General features: G+C 46.3%; 1 long non-coding RNA gene across 1 annotated transcript; it reads right to left on the reverse strand.

Annotated features, from left to right (window-relative positions):
• Positions 1-1,083: 1,083 nt before the first annotated feature.
• LOC138763138 (uncharacterized) lies at positions 1,084-6,727 on the reverse strand. Its single transcript, XR_011357341.1, has 3 exons — positions 6,541-6,727; positions 6,317-6,430; positions 1,084-1,402 (listed from the first exon to the last, which is right to left on the reverse strand). It is a non-coding gene; the product is annotated as an uncharacterized lncRNA (long non-coding RNA).
• Between the last annotated feature and the right edge of the window lie 4,612 nt (positions 6,728-11,339).

The raw sequence follows: 11,339 nt of genomic DNA on the forward strand, positions 1-11,339 counted from the left end.
GTTGCTGAAAGAATAAGCTTTCTCTCCTTTAACTACATTTTATCTGCTGAAGTTAAAATAAACAAATCTCGCGGCAGAAGCTTAATGTGCTGTGAATGCACAACAGCAGAGTAAGAGCCTGCACCTTTGGGCTACTTCATGTTTGTTGGAGAGTACAAATGTAAACGTGGAGTATGGTCAGTTGTTTGCTAAGATGAAATAGACTGTCTCTCGGATTTTTGGTGTGAACGGCAAGTTCTGAATGAGCCACTTTTTGACATACTGTGCAGCAGGTGACTATATATAGGATTAAATTTTAATTTAGATATGCAACATGGTAATAGGCTCTTTTAGCCCAGGAGCCCATGATTCCCAAATACACCCATGTGACCAATTAACCTACCAACGGTGTTCATAGTTGGAACTTGGGAGGAAAGCAGAGCACCTGGAGGAAAACCATGAAGGTCATGGGGTAACAGCACAGTTACTGTTGCTGTATTAGCATGGTGCTAACAGCTACACTAACTGACAAAAGGCAAAGGAGGAAAAACCCAACACCCAACCCCAACCAACCAATTTTCCCCTGCAACCGCTGCAACCGTGTCTGCCTGTCCCGCATCGGACTTGTCAGCCACAAACGAGCCTGCAGCTGACGTGGACTTTTTACCCCCTCCAAAAATCTTCGTCCGCGAAGCCAAGCCAAAGATTAGCATGGTGCTAACAGCTACACTAACCATGCACTGCACCACACTATGTGGTGCATTTTTTTTATTTATATGGAATATCGAATTTCCCTGCCTTCCTGGTAACAACAGTAATTCAGGCTGCAACACTAATAACTTGGGGCATGTACTCTTTGAACTTGGCACAAGGGAAAGGCCATCCACTGGCCCAGCAATCAAGGAGGAGAAGATCCTGATTGTGATGAGCGCTTACTGTTCGAGGGTTCATAATCATTGAGGTCACAGCAGGATCATTTCACAGAGTACACTTGACTGCCACGCATTCTGCACACTTATATCCTGTGGAGTCCAAACAGATGTATGGAGATCAGGCCATGTAAATTAGTGCATCAAAAAAAGTGGCACACAAATTTCTACCTGCTCTTCTGTATCAAATTTATTGCTTCCTGCTGGTGCCAACTGTCACATTAAATTATCTTACACCCAGGGGGTCCAATTTCCTGAGATCTTGGTTTAAACAGAAATTAAGCTGTGCATACCCCTTTTAAGAAGGAGTGCATACATTGCTCCAACAGTAATTGGTCTCATTGGCAACAATGGGGAGTCAACTTCTTTGGTGTAATGCATTGGACCGCGTCTCCCATGGGCAACTCCCTCGGAATGTCCTCGTCATTACAAATCCAATTGCTGGTACCAAAGCAACTGTTAAGCCAGATCACCAGGAGCGTAAAACGGAGAACCTGGAACAAAGAAGCCTGACACATGTCACTCACGATACCGTAAGCGTTCAGTGTTTAAACAGACTAAATCATCCTGTCCCTCAATAGGTACCCACCGAGTGTTACCCTGGGCAGGTGTCACTATTTCTCCTTTTACATGAGGGCCACTACCTGGTGATGCCACCCATACCTTTTGTCCAGCATTCTCTGGCTCGGGAATGGGAGGCAATGACTGTTTTCCCTCTGGAATAGGCTGTAGTTTAGAAGCGTGAAGAAGTTGGTGGAAAGGTGTACCTCCCTTCAAAGGGCGATGATTCAAATTGTCGACTGCCTGCTGCAGCACATGACACCACCCCTTCAGGGTCCCCAGTGGTGTTAACAAACGAATTTGTTCCTTCAGTAAGCCATTCATTCGTTCAACTAACCCAGCAGCCTGCGGGTAATAAGGAATATGGTGAACCCATAAGATACTGTTGTCATTTGCCCAATCACAGATTGTCTTCCTGGAGAAGTGCGAGCCATTATCAGACTGAATCTCCTCTGAAACATCATAACGAGAAATTAAATGGTTTAGTCCTTGGATAGTGCTAGCTTGGTCAGCCGTCTTGGTGGGAAAAGCAAAAATCAGGCCCAAAAAGATGTCAACCATTACTAGGACGTAACGTTTACCCATACAGTTTGGCATAGGGCCTATGTAATCAATTTGCCAAACCGCAACTGGGCGAGTACCCCATTTTATTCGGCCATGCGGACCAGGAGGAACGGTACGGGACTTCACAAGCTGACATTCTGGGCATGTACGCACGACCATGCAGACATCATCCTGATGGACGGGTAAAGCATGTGTTCGAGCCCACATAACTGATCCCTTCTCCCCCAAATGACCACTCTGTTCATATGCCCATCGAGCGAGGGGGATGGTATCAGCGTGGCTGATAGTGGCAAGCTGATCTGCTACTGCATTATGTTGTGCCATGTTAGTCGCCACATTGGTATGCGCATCAACGTGATACACGGTTATCTCACGGTGGTGGGAAGCATCCCACAACAGCTGCCACAACTGTTTGCTCCACACTGGGTGGTCATGTATCATTCAGTCATTCCTTTGCCAATCAGGCATCCATACCACAAGTCCATTAGCCACAGCCCAGGAATCAGTAAACAGGCGAAGTGGGTGATCATGGGGATCTAGTGGTAAAGTGACTGCCTTCAACTCAGCATACTGGCTGGAGCCACCATCCCCCTCCTCTGATAAGTGAGTTCCTGACTTGGGATGGTAAGCCACTGCCTTCCACTTTTGCTTTCCTTGCACCTACCGGCTGCTACCATCAGTAAACCAGGCATCCTCTTGTTCTGCTGGGGTGAGCAAATCATATGGTTTACCCCACTGAACTGGTGAAGGGGGTAAAGGAGGGGGTAAGGCTGGTTCAATGTCCTCATGACGAGATGGAAGATCAGCCACCTGTTCGTGTATGCGGCCCACCCCTTCAGGCCCTCTGGTCGCACGACTCTGAATATACCACTTCCATTTAACAATAGAAGACTGCTGAGCCCGCCTGATCTTTAGATTAGCATCATTAGCCAGGACCCAATTCATTATTGGAAGTGCAGGTAGTAATTGAACATCTGCATCACCTGTCATTCTTTCAGTCTCCAGCAGGGCCCAGAAACAGGCTAGTAACTGTTGTTCAAAAGCAGAATAACGAGTGGCAGCCTCGGGCATGGTACGTGACCAGAATCCCAGCGGGACTCGGCGGCCCTCTTGTTTCTGCCAGAGGCTCCAGGATGCCACATCATCAGTAACGGAGACCTTTAGTTCATAGGGGGCATCTGGGATGCGGGGAGCAAAGGGCAGGGCCTGAAGAATAGCCTGCTTGGCGGACTGGAATGCCCTTTCCTGATCGTCACCCCATACAAAGTCTGTTTTCTTTCGGGTGACCTTATACAGAGGACGTAAAAGCAATGCCAAGTGTGGAATATGGCGTCGCCAGTATCCCAATAACCCCAGGAAATGCTGGGTCTCTTTTTTGTTAGTAGGAGTGGCCTAGTCTGCGATTTTATTGTGAACTTTATCAGGAACTACTTGTTCTCCAGCATGCCACTGAATTCCAAGGAAAATAACTGTGTGGGACGGGCCCTGTACCTTGGCGGGGTTAATGGCCCACCCTCTTTGCATCAGGGTATCTTGGACAGTCTCCAAGCTTTCCTGTACCATCTCTTCTGTGGCCCCTTGGGTCATTACATCATCAATATAATGGTGAATTGCGAGGGAAGGCGATACTGGCACCGTCTCCAGATCACGGGCAATTAGGCTGTGGCAAATAGTGGGAGAGTGTACATAACCCTGAGGGAGGCGAGTGAAGGTATACTGGCGCCCCTTCCAGGTAAAGGCAAACTGATCCTGTGAGTCCTCAGCTATAAGAATACTGAAGAAGGCGTTAGCGAGATCAATGACAGCATTCCATGTTCCTGAGTTCCCAGTAGGAATGTTTTCAATAAGAGTAACAATGTCCGGAACTGCCGAAGCAAGAAGTAGGGCAAGTTTGTTCAAAAAGCGATAATCAACTGTCATTCTCCAGGAGCCGTCTGGCTTCTGGACCAGCCAAACAGGGCTATTAAAGGGCGACATTGCGGGCCTCACTACCCCTTCTTCTTGCAAAGTATCGATGGTGGCAGTAATCTCTTCTTCCCCTCCAGGGAGACGATATTGTGGAATGCACACTGGTTTCATGGGGGGTGGCACCATCACAGGATCCCACTTAGCCTGATCCACTACTAGTTTTTTTGTAATAGTCCGAATTCCAAATACAAATCCCCGTTGGCTAGTATTAAGGGCCGTGCCGGCCAACATATTAATACCCAGGATACACTTGTCAGTAGCAGCCACCAGGGCATGTAACCAGACAGGGGAAGGGCTATCACCCACTGTGGCACGGACTTTTATTTCCTTTGCCAGGGTGACTGCCCCTCTCAACCCCTCTATTCGAAAGGTCGGTCCAGTCCAGAGGTCGGGGTTACCCGGAATCACCGAGTGCTCTGCACCCGTATCGACCAAGGCAAAATATTGTCGGTCATTACCCCCAACCCAATGGATTGTTAACGGTATGTAGGGCCGTGGGTCCCCGTGTATCTGCCGTATCTCAATGGTGTAGACACGGGAGCCCTGCCCTCACCTTCATGCTTTAGTAGGGTTCGGGGGCTTCTAGGCCCACATGCCACTATTATCCATAAGAGCCTTGTTAACCATTTGTTGTACCTCATCACGGGTAACTAGAGCAGGAGAAGCTGGCTCGATAGGAGCAGCAGTGGGAGCAGAGGGCACAGCTGGGCCAGGAGGACTCAGCAGCTGGGGATGATGTTCCCCTGCCTTCCTCTTATAAAGGGCATAGAGGACTGCGGTAGGTTTCCCATCAATACCACTTTTAGGTACGCCTAACTTTAACAAGGTTAGAAAAAGGTCCTTCCTTGTCGGTCCGTTATTAGCAGCAGCCCCTCCCCTTTCATCCTGCTTGTCTGATTTAACCTGGGTTGTACGTGAGTGGATTTTACCTCCTAACTCTAATTCTCGAAGCCCAGATAAGGCATGCACCACCTCAGACACAGGGTGCCCAATAAGCGGACTAATTACGGACAGAACCAGTCCCTGTGTAGTGGGTTGGGCGGAATGAACCAATCTGGTATGCATTCTGACTGTGAATATCTCTTCATCATGTACCCACAGCCTCAAACGCCCTGCATACAAAGCAGAGGCCAGGGCCTGTTGATGAATTACTGCTATACCCTCCTCTGGGGTTCTCTAATTGTTCTGCAAATGTAAATCCCAATCTACTGGTGATGGGTATACTCGTAGCAGGGCATCCCCTAGAGTAGTAAGTAAGTAATCCACCTCTCTCCCTCTACCCCGCAGCTCAGCAGTGACCCTGATATCAGTAGACAATGTTCCTAATCTCAACAATTCCTCAGGGGTTAAAAATACATTACCCCCTCCTTGTTCCCAAACACGCAGGAGCCAGGCTGCCAGAGTTTCTCCCGCCTTTTGCCTAAATCGATCTCCAATAGCAGCCAGTTCTTTTACAGAGAAGTCACGCATCATTGACGGCTTCCGACCCCTGCTCCCACTTTGGCCCACAGGGCCCTCCACCCAGTCTAGGGGAGGAGGTCGAGGCCACCCTGTAGAGGGAGTAGGCCATAGAGCATCAGCAGGTGTTTGGGTATTTTCCCCTGGATCCACTTGGGAGACCGGGGTATCTATCCCTTCATTCTCTACCCTTACATCATCTCCCCCTTCCGTCTGTCTGGGAAGTCCGCTGCCTTATGGGGCGGGCGTGAACAGCAGGTGGAGAGGGTAGTATGTTAGACACATGCTGAAGAGTATCTGCATTATTACCATTGTCATTCCAGATATTCCCATCCCAATACTCAATTACATCAGGATCATCACCATTCCTTATCATGGTATGAATACGATATGGATCGGGTTCTACTCCATGCCTTTCCTTATCTGCATAGAGCTGCTGCCGGAGTTTAATATTATGGCAGATCGTTTGGACTTGCTTATCTTCCCATTCTTTGGCTTTGTCCTGACTGGTGCGAACAATTTCGCTCATCATGGCGCATGGCTTCTAGCTCCTCCTCTAATTGCTTTCTCTTGCGCTGAGATTCTACTGCTCTTTGAACTGATTCTGCTTCACGCTGAACGGAGTGGCATAAGGCTGTGGCCAGCAACCAAAAACCATTCGTCAGCGTCCCCTTTTTATCAGGAAATTTACTTTCTCGAAGGAGAGTGGCAACCCGCTCTCCCAGAGGTGCACTTGATGGGTCTAACTTCTCATCCCAACTAATGGGTGGTCCCAACAAAGACAGGGTTTTGGCCAACATGCCAAAACCATCGTCTTTGGAAGTCCATCCTGGAATCAAGAACTGCTCAGGGCTCACCTCTTTCTTTCGGCGAAACATCTTGAGACCAACCCTGCTCGCAGCGCCAAGTGTCTTGGGTAAACTTGTACATCTCACTTTGTTCATTTTAGATTGGTCACAGTGTTTGAGCTACTGAAAGAAAATAGACACACACACCGAGAGCAGTTCAGTTTATACAAATGTTTATTACAAATTCAAAAGCTGATTTCACACTACAACATGCAAGCCCTTCCCAACTATACTTATCAACGCTTGGACTGGTCCCAACTGCCAAAGCGAGGCAACGACTGCACACTTGTAGTAGGTTGTCAGGGCGCCGGTAGCAATTTCTCCACCTCCCCTGACCGGGACGTTGGCTGGACTCTAGAAGTTCTTCTTGCTGAGAGATGTTGCCACCTCTCGGAGAGTCTCTCTATTCAGCAGCGGGACCATGGCTTATATTACCCAAAAACTGCTTACCCAAGCACCTATTCCCAGCACAGCAAGAAAGATAAGCAAGCAAACTAGCATACTAGGTTTCTAACTAGTAACATAATTTTCAGCTTATCACTTTGAATACAACGGTTTATTATGCATCAAGGCTAGGCCTCTGACAGTCTGTGATCAAAACAAGCAGGAAGATTAAATGTTCTTGGTACACAGATGTCCTTTCTTCAGATAACAGCATCTCTGGCCCCTCGGTGGAATTTAGCTTATGTCTGCTGATTCTAAAACACAAGCAGGTTCTCAGCCTTGCAAAACCAAGAGCAGCAAATTAAAAAAACAGGTTAGAATCTTCCATTACAAGTGCATACATTGCTCCAACAGTAATTGGTCTCATTGGCAACAATGGGGAGTCAACTTACAGAGAAGAGGCTGGGAAGCTTGTCAAATGGTGCGAGAACACAACCTGAGTGTGCATATAGAGGATACACAACCTATCTTGGATGCACAACACCCACAGCACAATACTGTAACAGTGCCAGCGATTGGAGTTCAAATCCTGCACTGTATGTAAGGAGTTTGTATGTTTCCCCATGTCTCTGTGGGTTTCCTCCGGGTGCTCTGGTTTCCTCCCACCATTTGAACCAGGGTTGTAGATTAATTGGGTGTAAATTTGGCGGCATGGACTTGTGGGTCAAAATGGCCTATTACTGTGCTTTATGTCTAAATAAACACCTCATTCTTAAGGAAGGTGCAGCAATGCCTACACTTCCTAAGGAAGTTGAGAAGGGAAGGCTACTGGCCCCCATTTTGACAACATTTTATAGGAGCACAAATGAGAGTGACCTTTCTGGCTGCATCATTGCATAGTATGGTAACTGCAAAGCTTTGGACTGGAAGTCTATACAGAGGATTATCAAAACAGCCGAGAAGATGACTGGAGTCTCCCTTTCCTCTATTAGCATCATTTACCAAGAGCATTGCTTAAACAGAACCCAAAGAATTATTGAGGAGTCAGGACCCTTTCCATCCATTACACAGTATCTTTGACCCATAATCATAAAGAAGGAGGTACAGGAGCATCAAAATCAAAACTGCCATACTGGGAAATAGCTTCTTCCCGCAGGCTGTGAGACTGATAAACAGTGTGCTGTTACTGAGTAAAACATCCTAAAATATATTTTAATATACTTTAAATTATATCTTTACTTACATATGTAATTATTGCGTGCGTGCGTGCGTGCGTGCGTGCGTGCGTGTGTAGCTTTTTCATCAGTTTTTATATGTAGTCAGATGATAATAAATTTGAACTTGAAATTGAAATTGCAGAGGTTTGAAAAGAGCACCATGCCTTCCTGATGGGGCTCTGCGGATCCAATGGATGAGGTGAGAAAGGTTCCTCTATTTGCAAGGACTGAGGAAGTCATCTACACAACAAGCATGTCAGACAAAGTGATAACAAAACACTCACCGAGAAAATGTCCACGATCTCAGTCGAAGAGAGACTGCTCCCAACTATTAGGGTGAGAACCGCAAAATTTGATGAGATGCTCACATGTAATCTTCCTTCTCTCATCCCATTTAATTCTAGTCCCACTATTGATTGTTTAGAACCGTTGAATCATGGAACACTACAACACAAACAGACCCTTCAGGCCATCTCATCTGTGCTGAACTATTTATTTATTGAGTCCCATTGACCTACACCCAATCAATAGCCCTTCATACTCTTCCCATCCATGCACCCGTCCAAACATTTTAAATGCCGAAATCAAGCTCACATTCACAGCTTCAGCTGAGAGCTCATTCCACACTCTCACCTCTCTCTGCGTGAAGAAGTTTCCCTTAATATTCCTTTAAATATTTCATCTTTCACCCTTAACCCATGTCTTAGAGCTCTTGTCTCACTCAATCTCAGTGGGAAAAGCCTGCTTACATTCATTCTATCTGTACCCCTCTTAATTTTGGATACCTTTATCAAATCTTCCTTCTTTATTTTATGCTCCAGGAAATAAGGTCCTGAATTATTCAACCCTTCCCTATAGTTAGGCATCACTATTACAGCACCAGCTATCCTGGTTCGAATCTGCCATTGTCTGTAAGGAGTTTATATGTTCTCCCTGTGTTTGCATGGGTTTTCCCAGGGTGCTCCGGTTTCCTCCCATGTTCCAAAGACATACAGGTGTGGTAGGTTAATTTGGTGAATTTGGGTGGTACGGGTTCATGGGCCGGAAGGGCCTGCTGTATCTCTAAATTTTAAATAAATAAAATTAAATATAACTCATCTCCATGAGTCTGGCAACAACCTTGTAAATTGCATCCTTGTAAATTGACAAGTTACAGATAATGTAACATAACTCCTCTCACCTGACCCTCTTGTTGACTATTACCCTAACCCAAATGACTATAGCCCTACCTTCCTGCCACTACTTTCACATGGCGAAAAGCTTCCACCTGTCAGACAACGTGGCTGGTGCAATTGCAAGGCATGTCACCATTAGATCTGATGCTCACAGCTGCTAGCACAGAAATAGCATTGCAGATCCAAAGCATGGCAGAGTGCAGAGGTTCACTCTGGAGAGCACAGCACTCTCCCATCATGTTGCAGAACCTCCATCTCAGAGGCTGTCAGAAACACGATCCATGCAGAGCTCCACTTGAGATGTGAGGGTCTTCAGAGTGTCAGCATTCTCTAGAACTTAGGAGGATGAAGGGGGATCTTATTGTCATGTAGGGATCGCAAGGATCTTTACAGGGTGGGTGTTGAGATGTTTTCACAAGTGGGAGACTATTTTTAAATTATTATTTTCAAAATTTATTTACAACATGGTAGAATCTGATTCTGGTGATTGAAACATGTGCCACCCAATTATGCTCAATTACATATATTTTTGGAGGGTGGGGAAAACCTATGCAGATCACGGGGAGACTGTACAAACTCTTTACAGGCAGTAGAAGATTCTAACCCAGGTTTCTGTAATAGGGTTGCACTTACTCCTAAAATCACTGTGCCGGCCATTTTGAATGAGGGGAAAATTACAAGATTGGGGACCAGCCATTTAAAACTGTAACATTGAAATTTCTCCTAGCAGATGGTGGTGGATCACAGGAATTCTCTGGCCCAGAGGACAGTGAAGACCTGAGGCAGGTTACCCTAGGTAAGGTTGGATGGTGGAGCAGGCCTGAGGGGCCAGCTGACCCACTCCTGCTTCTGTTCTCTTGTATTCTTGTGTGGCAGCATAGAAAGTGTGAGGTATTGTCATTTGGAGGTTCACACTATTTTAGAGGGGCTACGTAGTCTGAGAACTCTCCAACTAGATGGCATCAATATCAGCATTTCCAATTTCTGTTACTCCTTCCCCATCTCTCTTTTCCTTTCCCTCTTTCCCCTTTCCTCCAGCTCCCCACCCCCTTCCCTTCCCTCTCCATTTAGAGTTACCCTTCTTATCCCCTTGCCCTCTGCCCCTACTACTTCTCAGCTTCTACCCTCCCACCAGTATCTACCTGCTAGCTTGTCCTCCTCTCCCTTTCCCCATCTGATTTTTGGCATTCCAGGTGAGCTAGAGGAAGAGGAAATAATCACTTTGCCAGACAGTCATCATCATTATTCCCATTCCAGGGCTCTATTGTTGGCGTTCAGGTGAACATAATTGATTGACTTCGTTCTGCTTTGCAATAAGGTGCCTTTTTTGGTTAAATCGGCTTTTAAACTGTGGAATGGATGGAATGTGTGCAGTGAAGGTTGGACAGTTGCTTCACTGTTTAGCTTTGACGAAAGGTGGTGAGACAGAGCAGGTTGCTGGGCAGAAAGAAATTTGAAATGGTGGCCTGGAATGAGCCAAGGAGAGTGGAAGCAGAGAAACAAAATGGTTTTTTTCTTTTGCCCTCTGCTTGAAGGAATGGAAGCAGACTTGTTGTGAGATTGTTCTTGCAATCACCATTCTGTGACCTGGAGTAACTTGAATGCAGTCTGGCTGATCTGGTTTGGACTGGTCAGAATCAGGGCCAGAAGAAAGGAACCTGTGCTCAGGTTACCACATGGGGTATAAAACAATGAAGTAATTAAACCTTGCAGCCTTAGATCAGAGCCAATGAAACGCAACACAGAATGGTCAGATGACCTTCAGCCAATGAAATCGAACCACAACAGTTGATCTGATCGGGAGGAGTACAAGGATGGAGAATATGGAGGAAGGAGCAGCAAAAACTCTGGAGACCAACCATCGTGGAAGTGACATCCCACTTTGGAGATTTCATTGGGATCGGAGAAATACCTGGCCTGTGACGACCCTTGCTCCTGGGTATTACCTTTTCTGTTCTTTCATTGTTTTGGGGAACATCAGAAAAACCTCAGTGGATGTGCGAACTGATACTTAGTTTGTATGGCTTCCATGGTTAATGTTGCTGTTGTTAAATGAATTAATAAAGATAGTTGTTCATTAATATAGATTCTTTCTGTGCCAAACCATTCATTATTGTTGAGGATAGAAAGGCAAGTCTCCAACCAGACTCTATTCAGCCTCAGTGCATCATAGACATGGCATGCAGCTCGTCGAACACTTGCTCTATCTTTGTATCTTCCCAATTCCTATCTAAATAGCCTCTCACTTCCCTATGC

The sequence above is a fragment of the Narcine bancroftii genome, chromosome 1 (assembly GCF_036971445.1).
Source record: "Narcine bancroftii isolate sNarBan1 chromosome 1, sNarBan1.hap1, whole genome shotgun sequence".
NCBI classification, from domain to species: Eukaryota; Metazoa; Chordata; class Chondrichthyes; order Torpediniformes; family Narcinidae; genus Narcine; species Narcine bancroftii.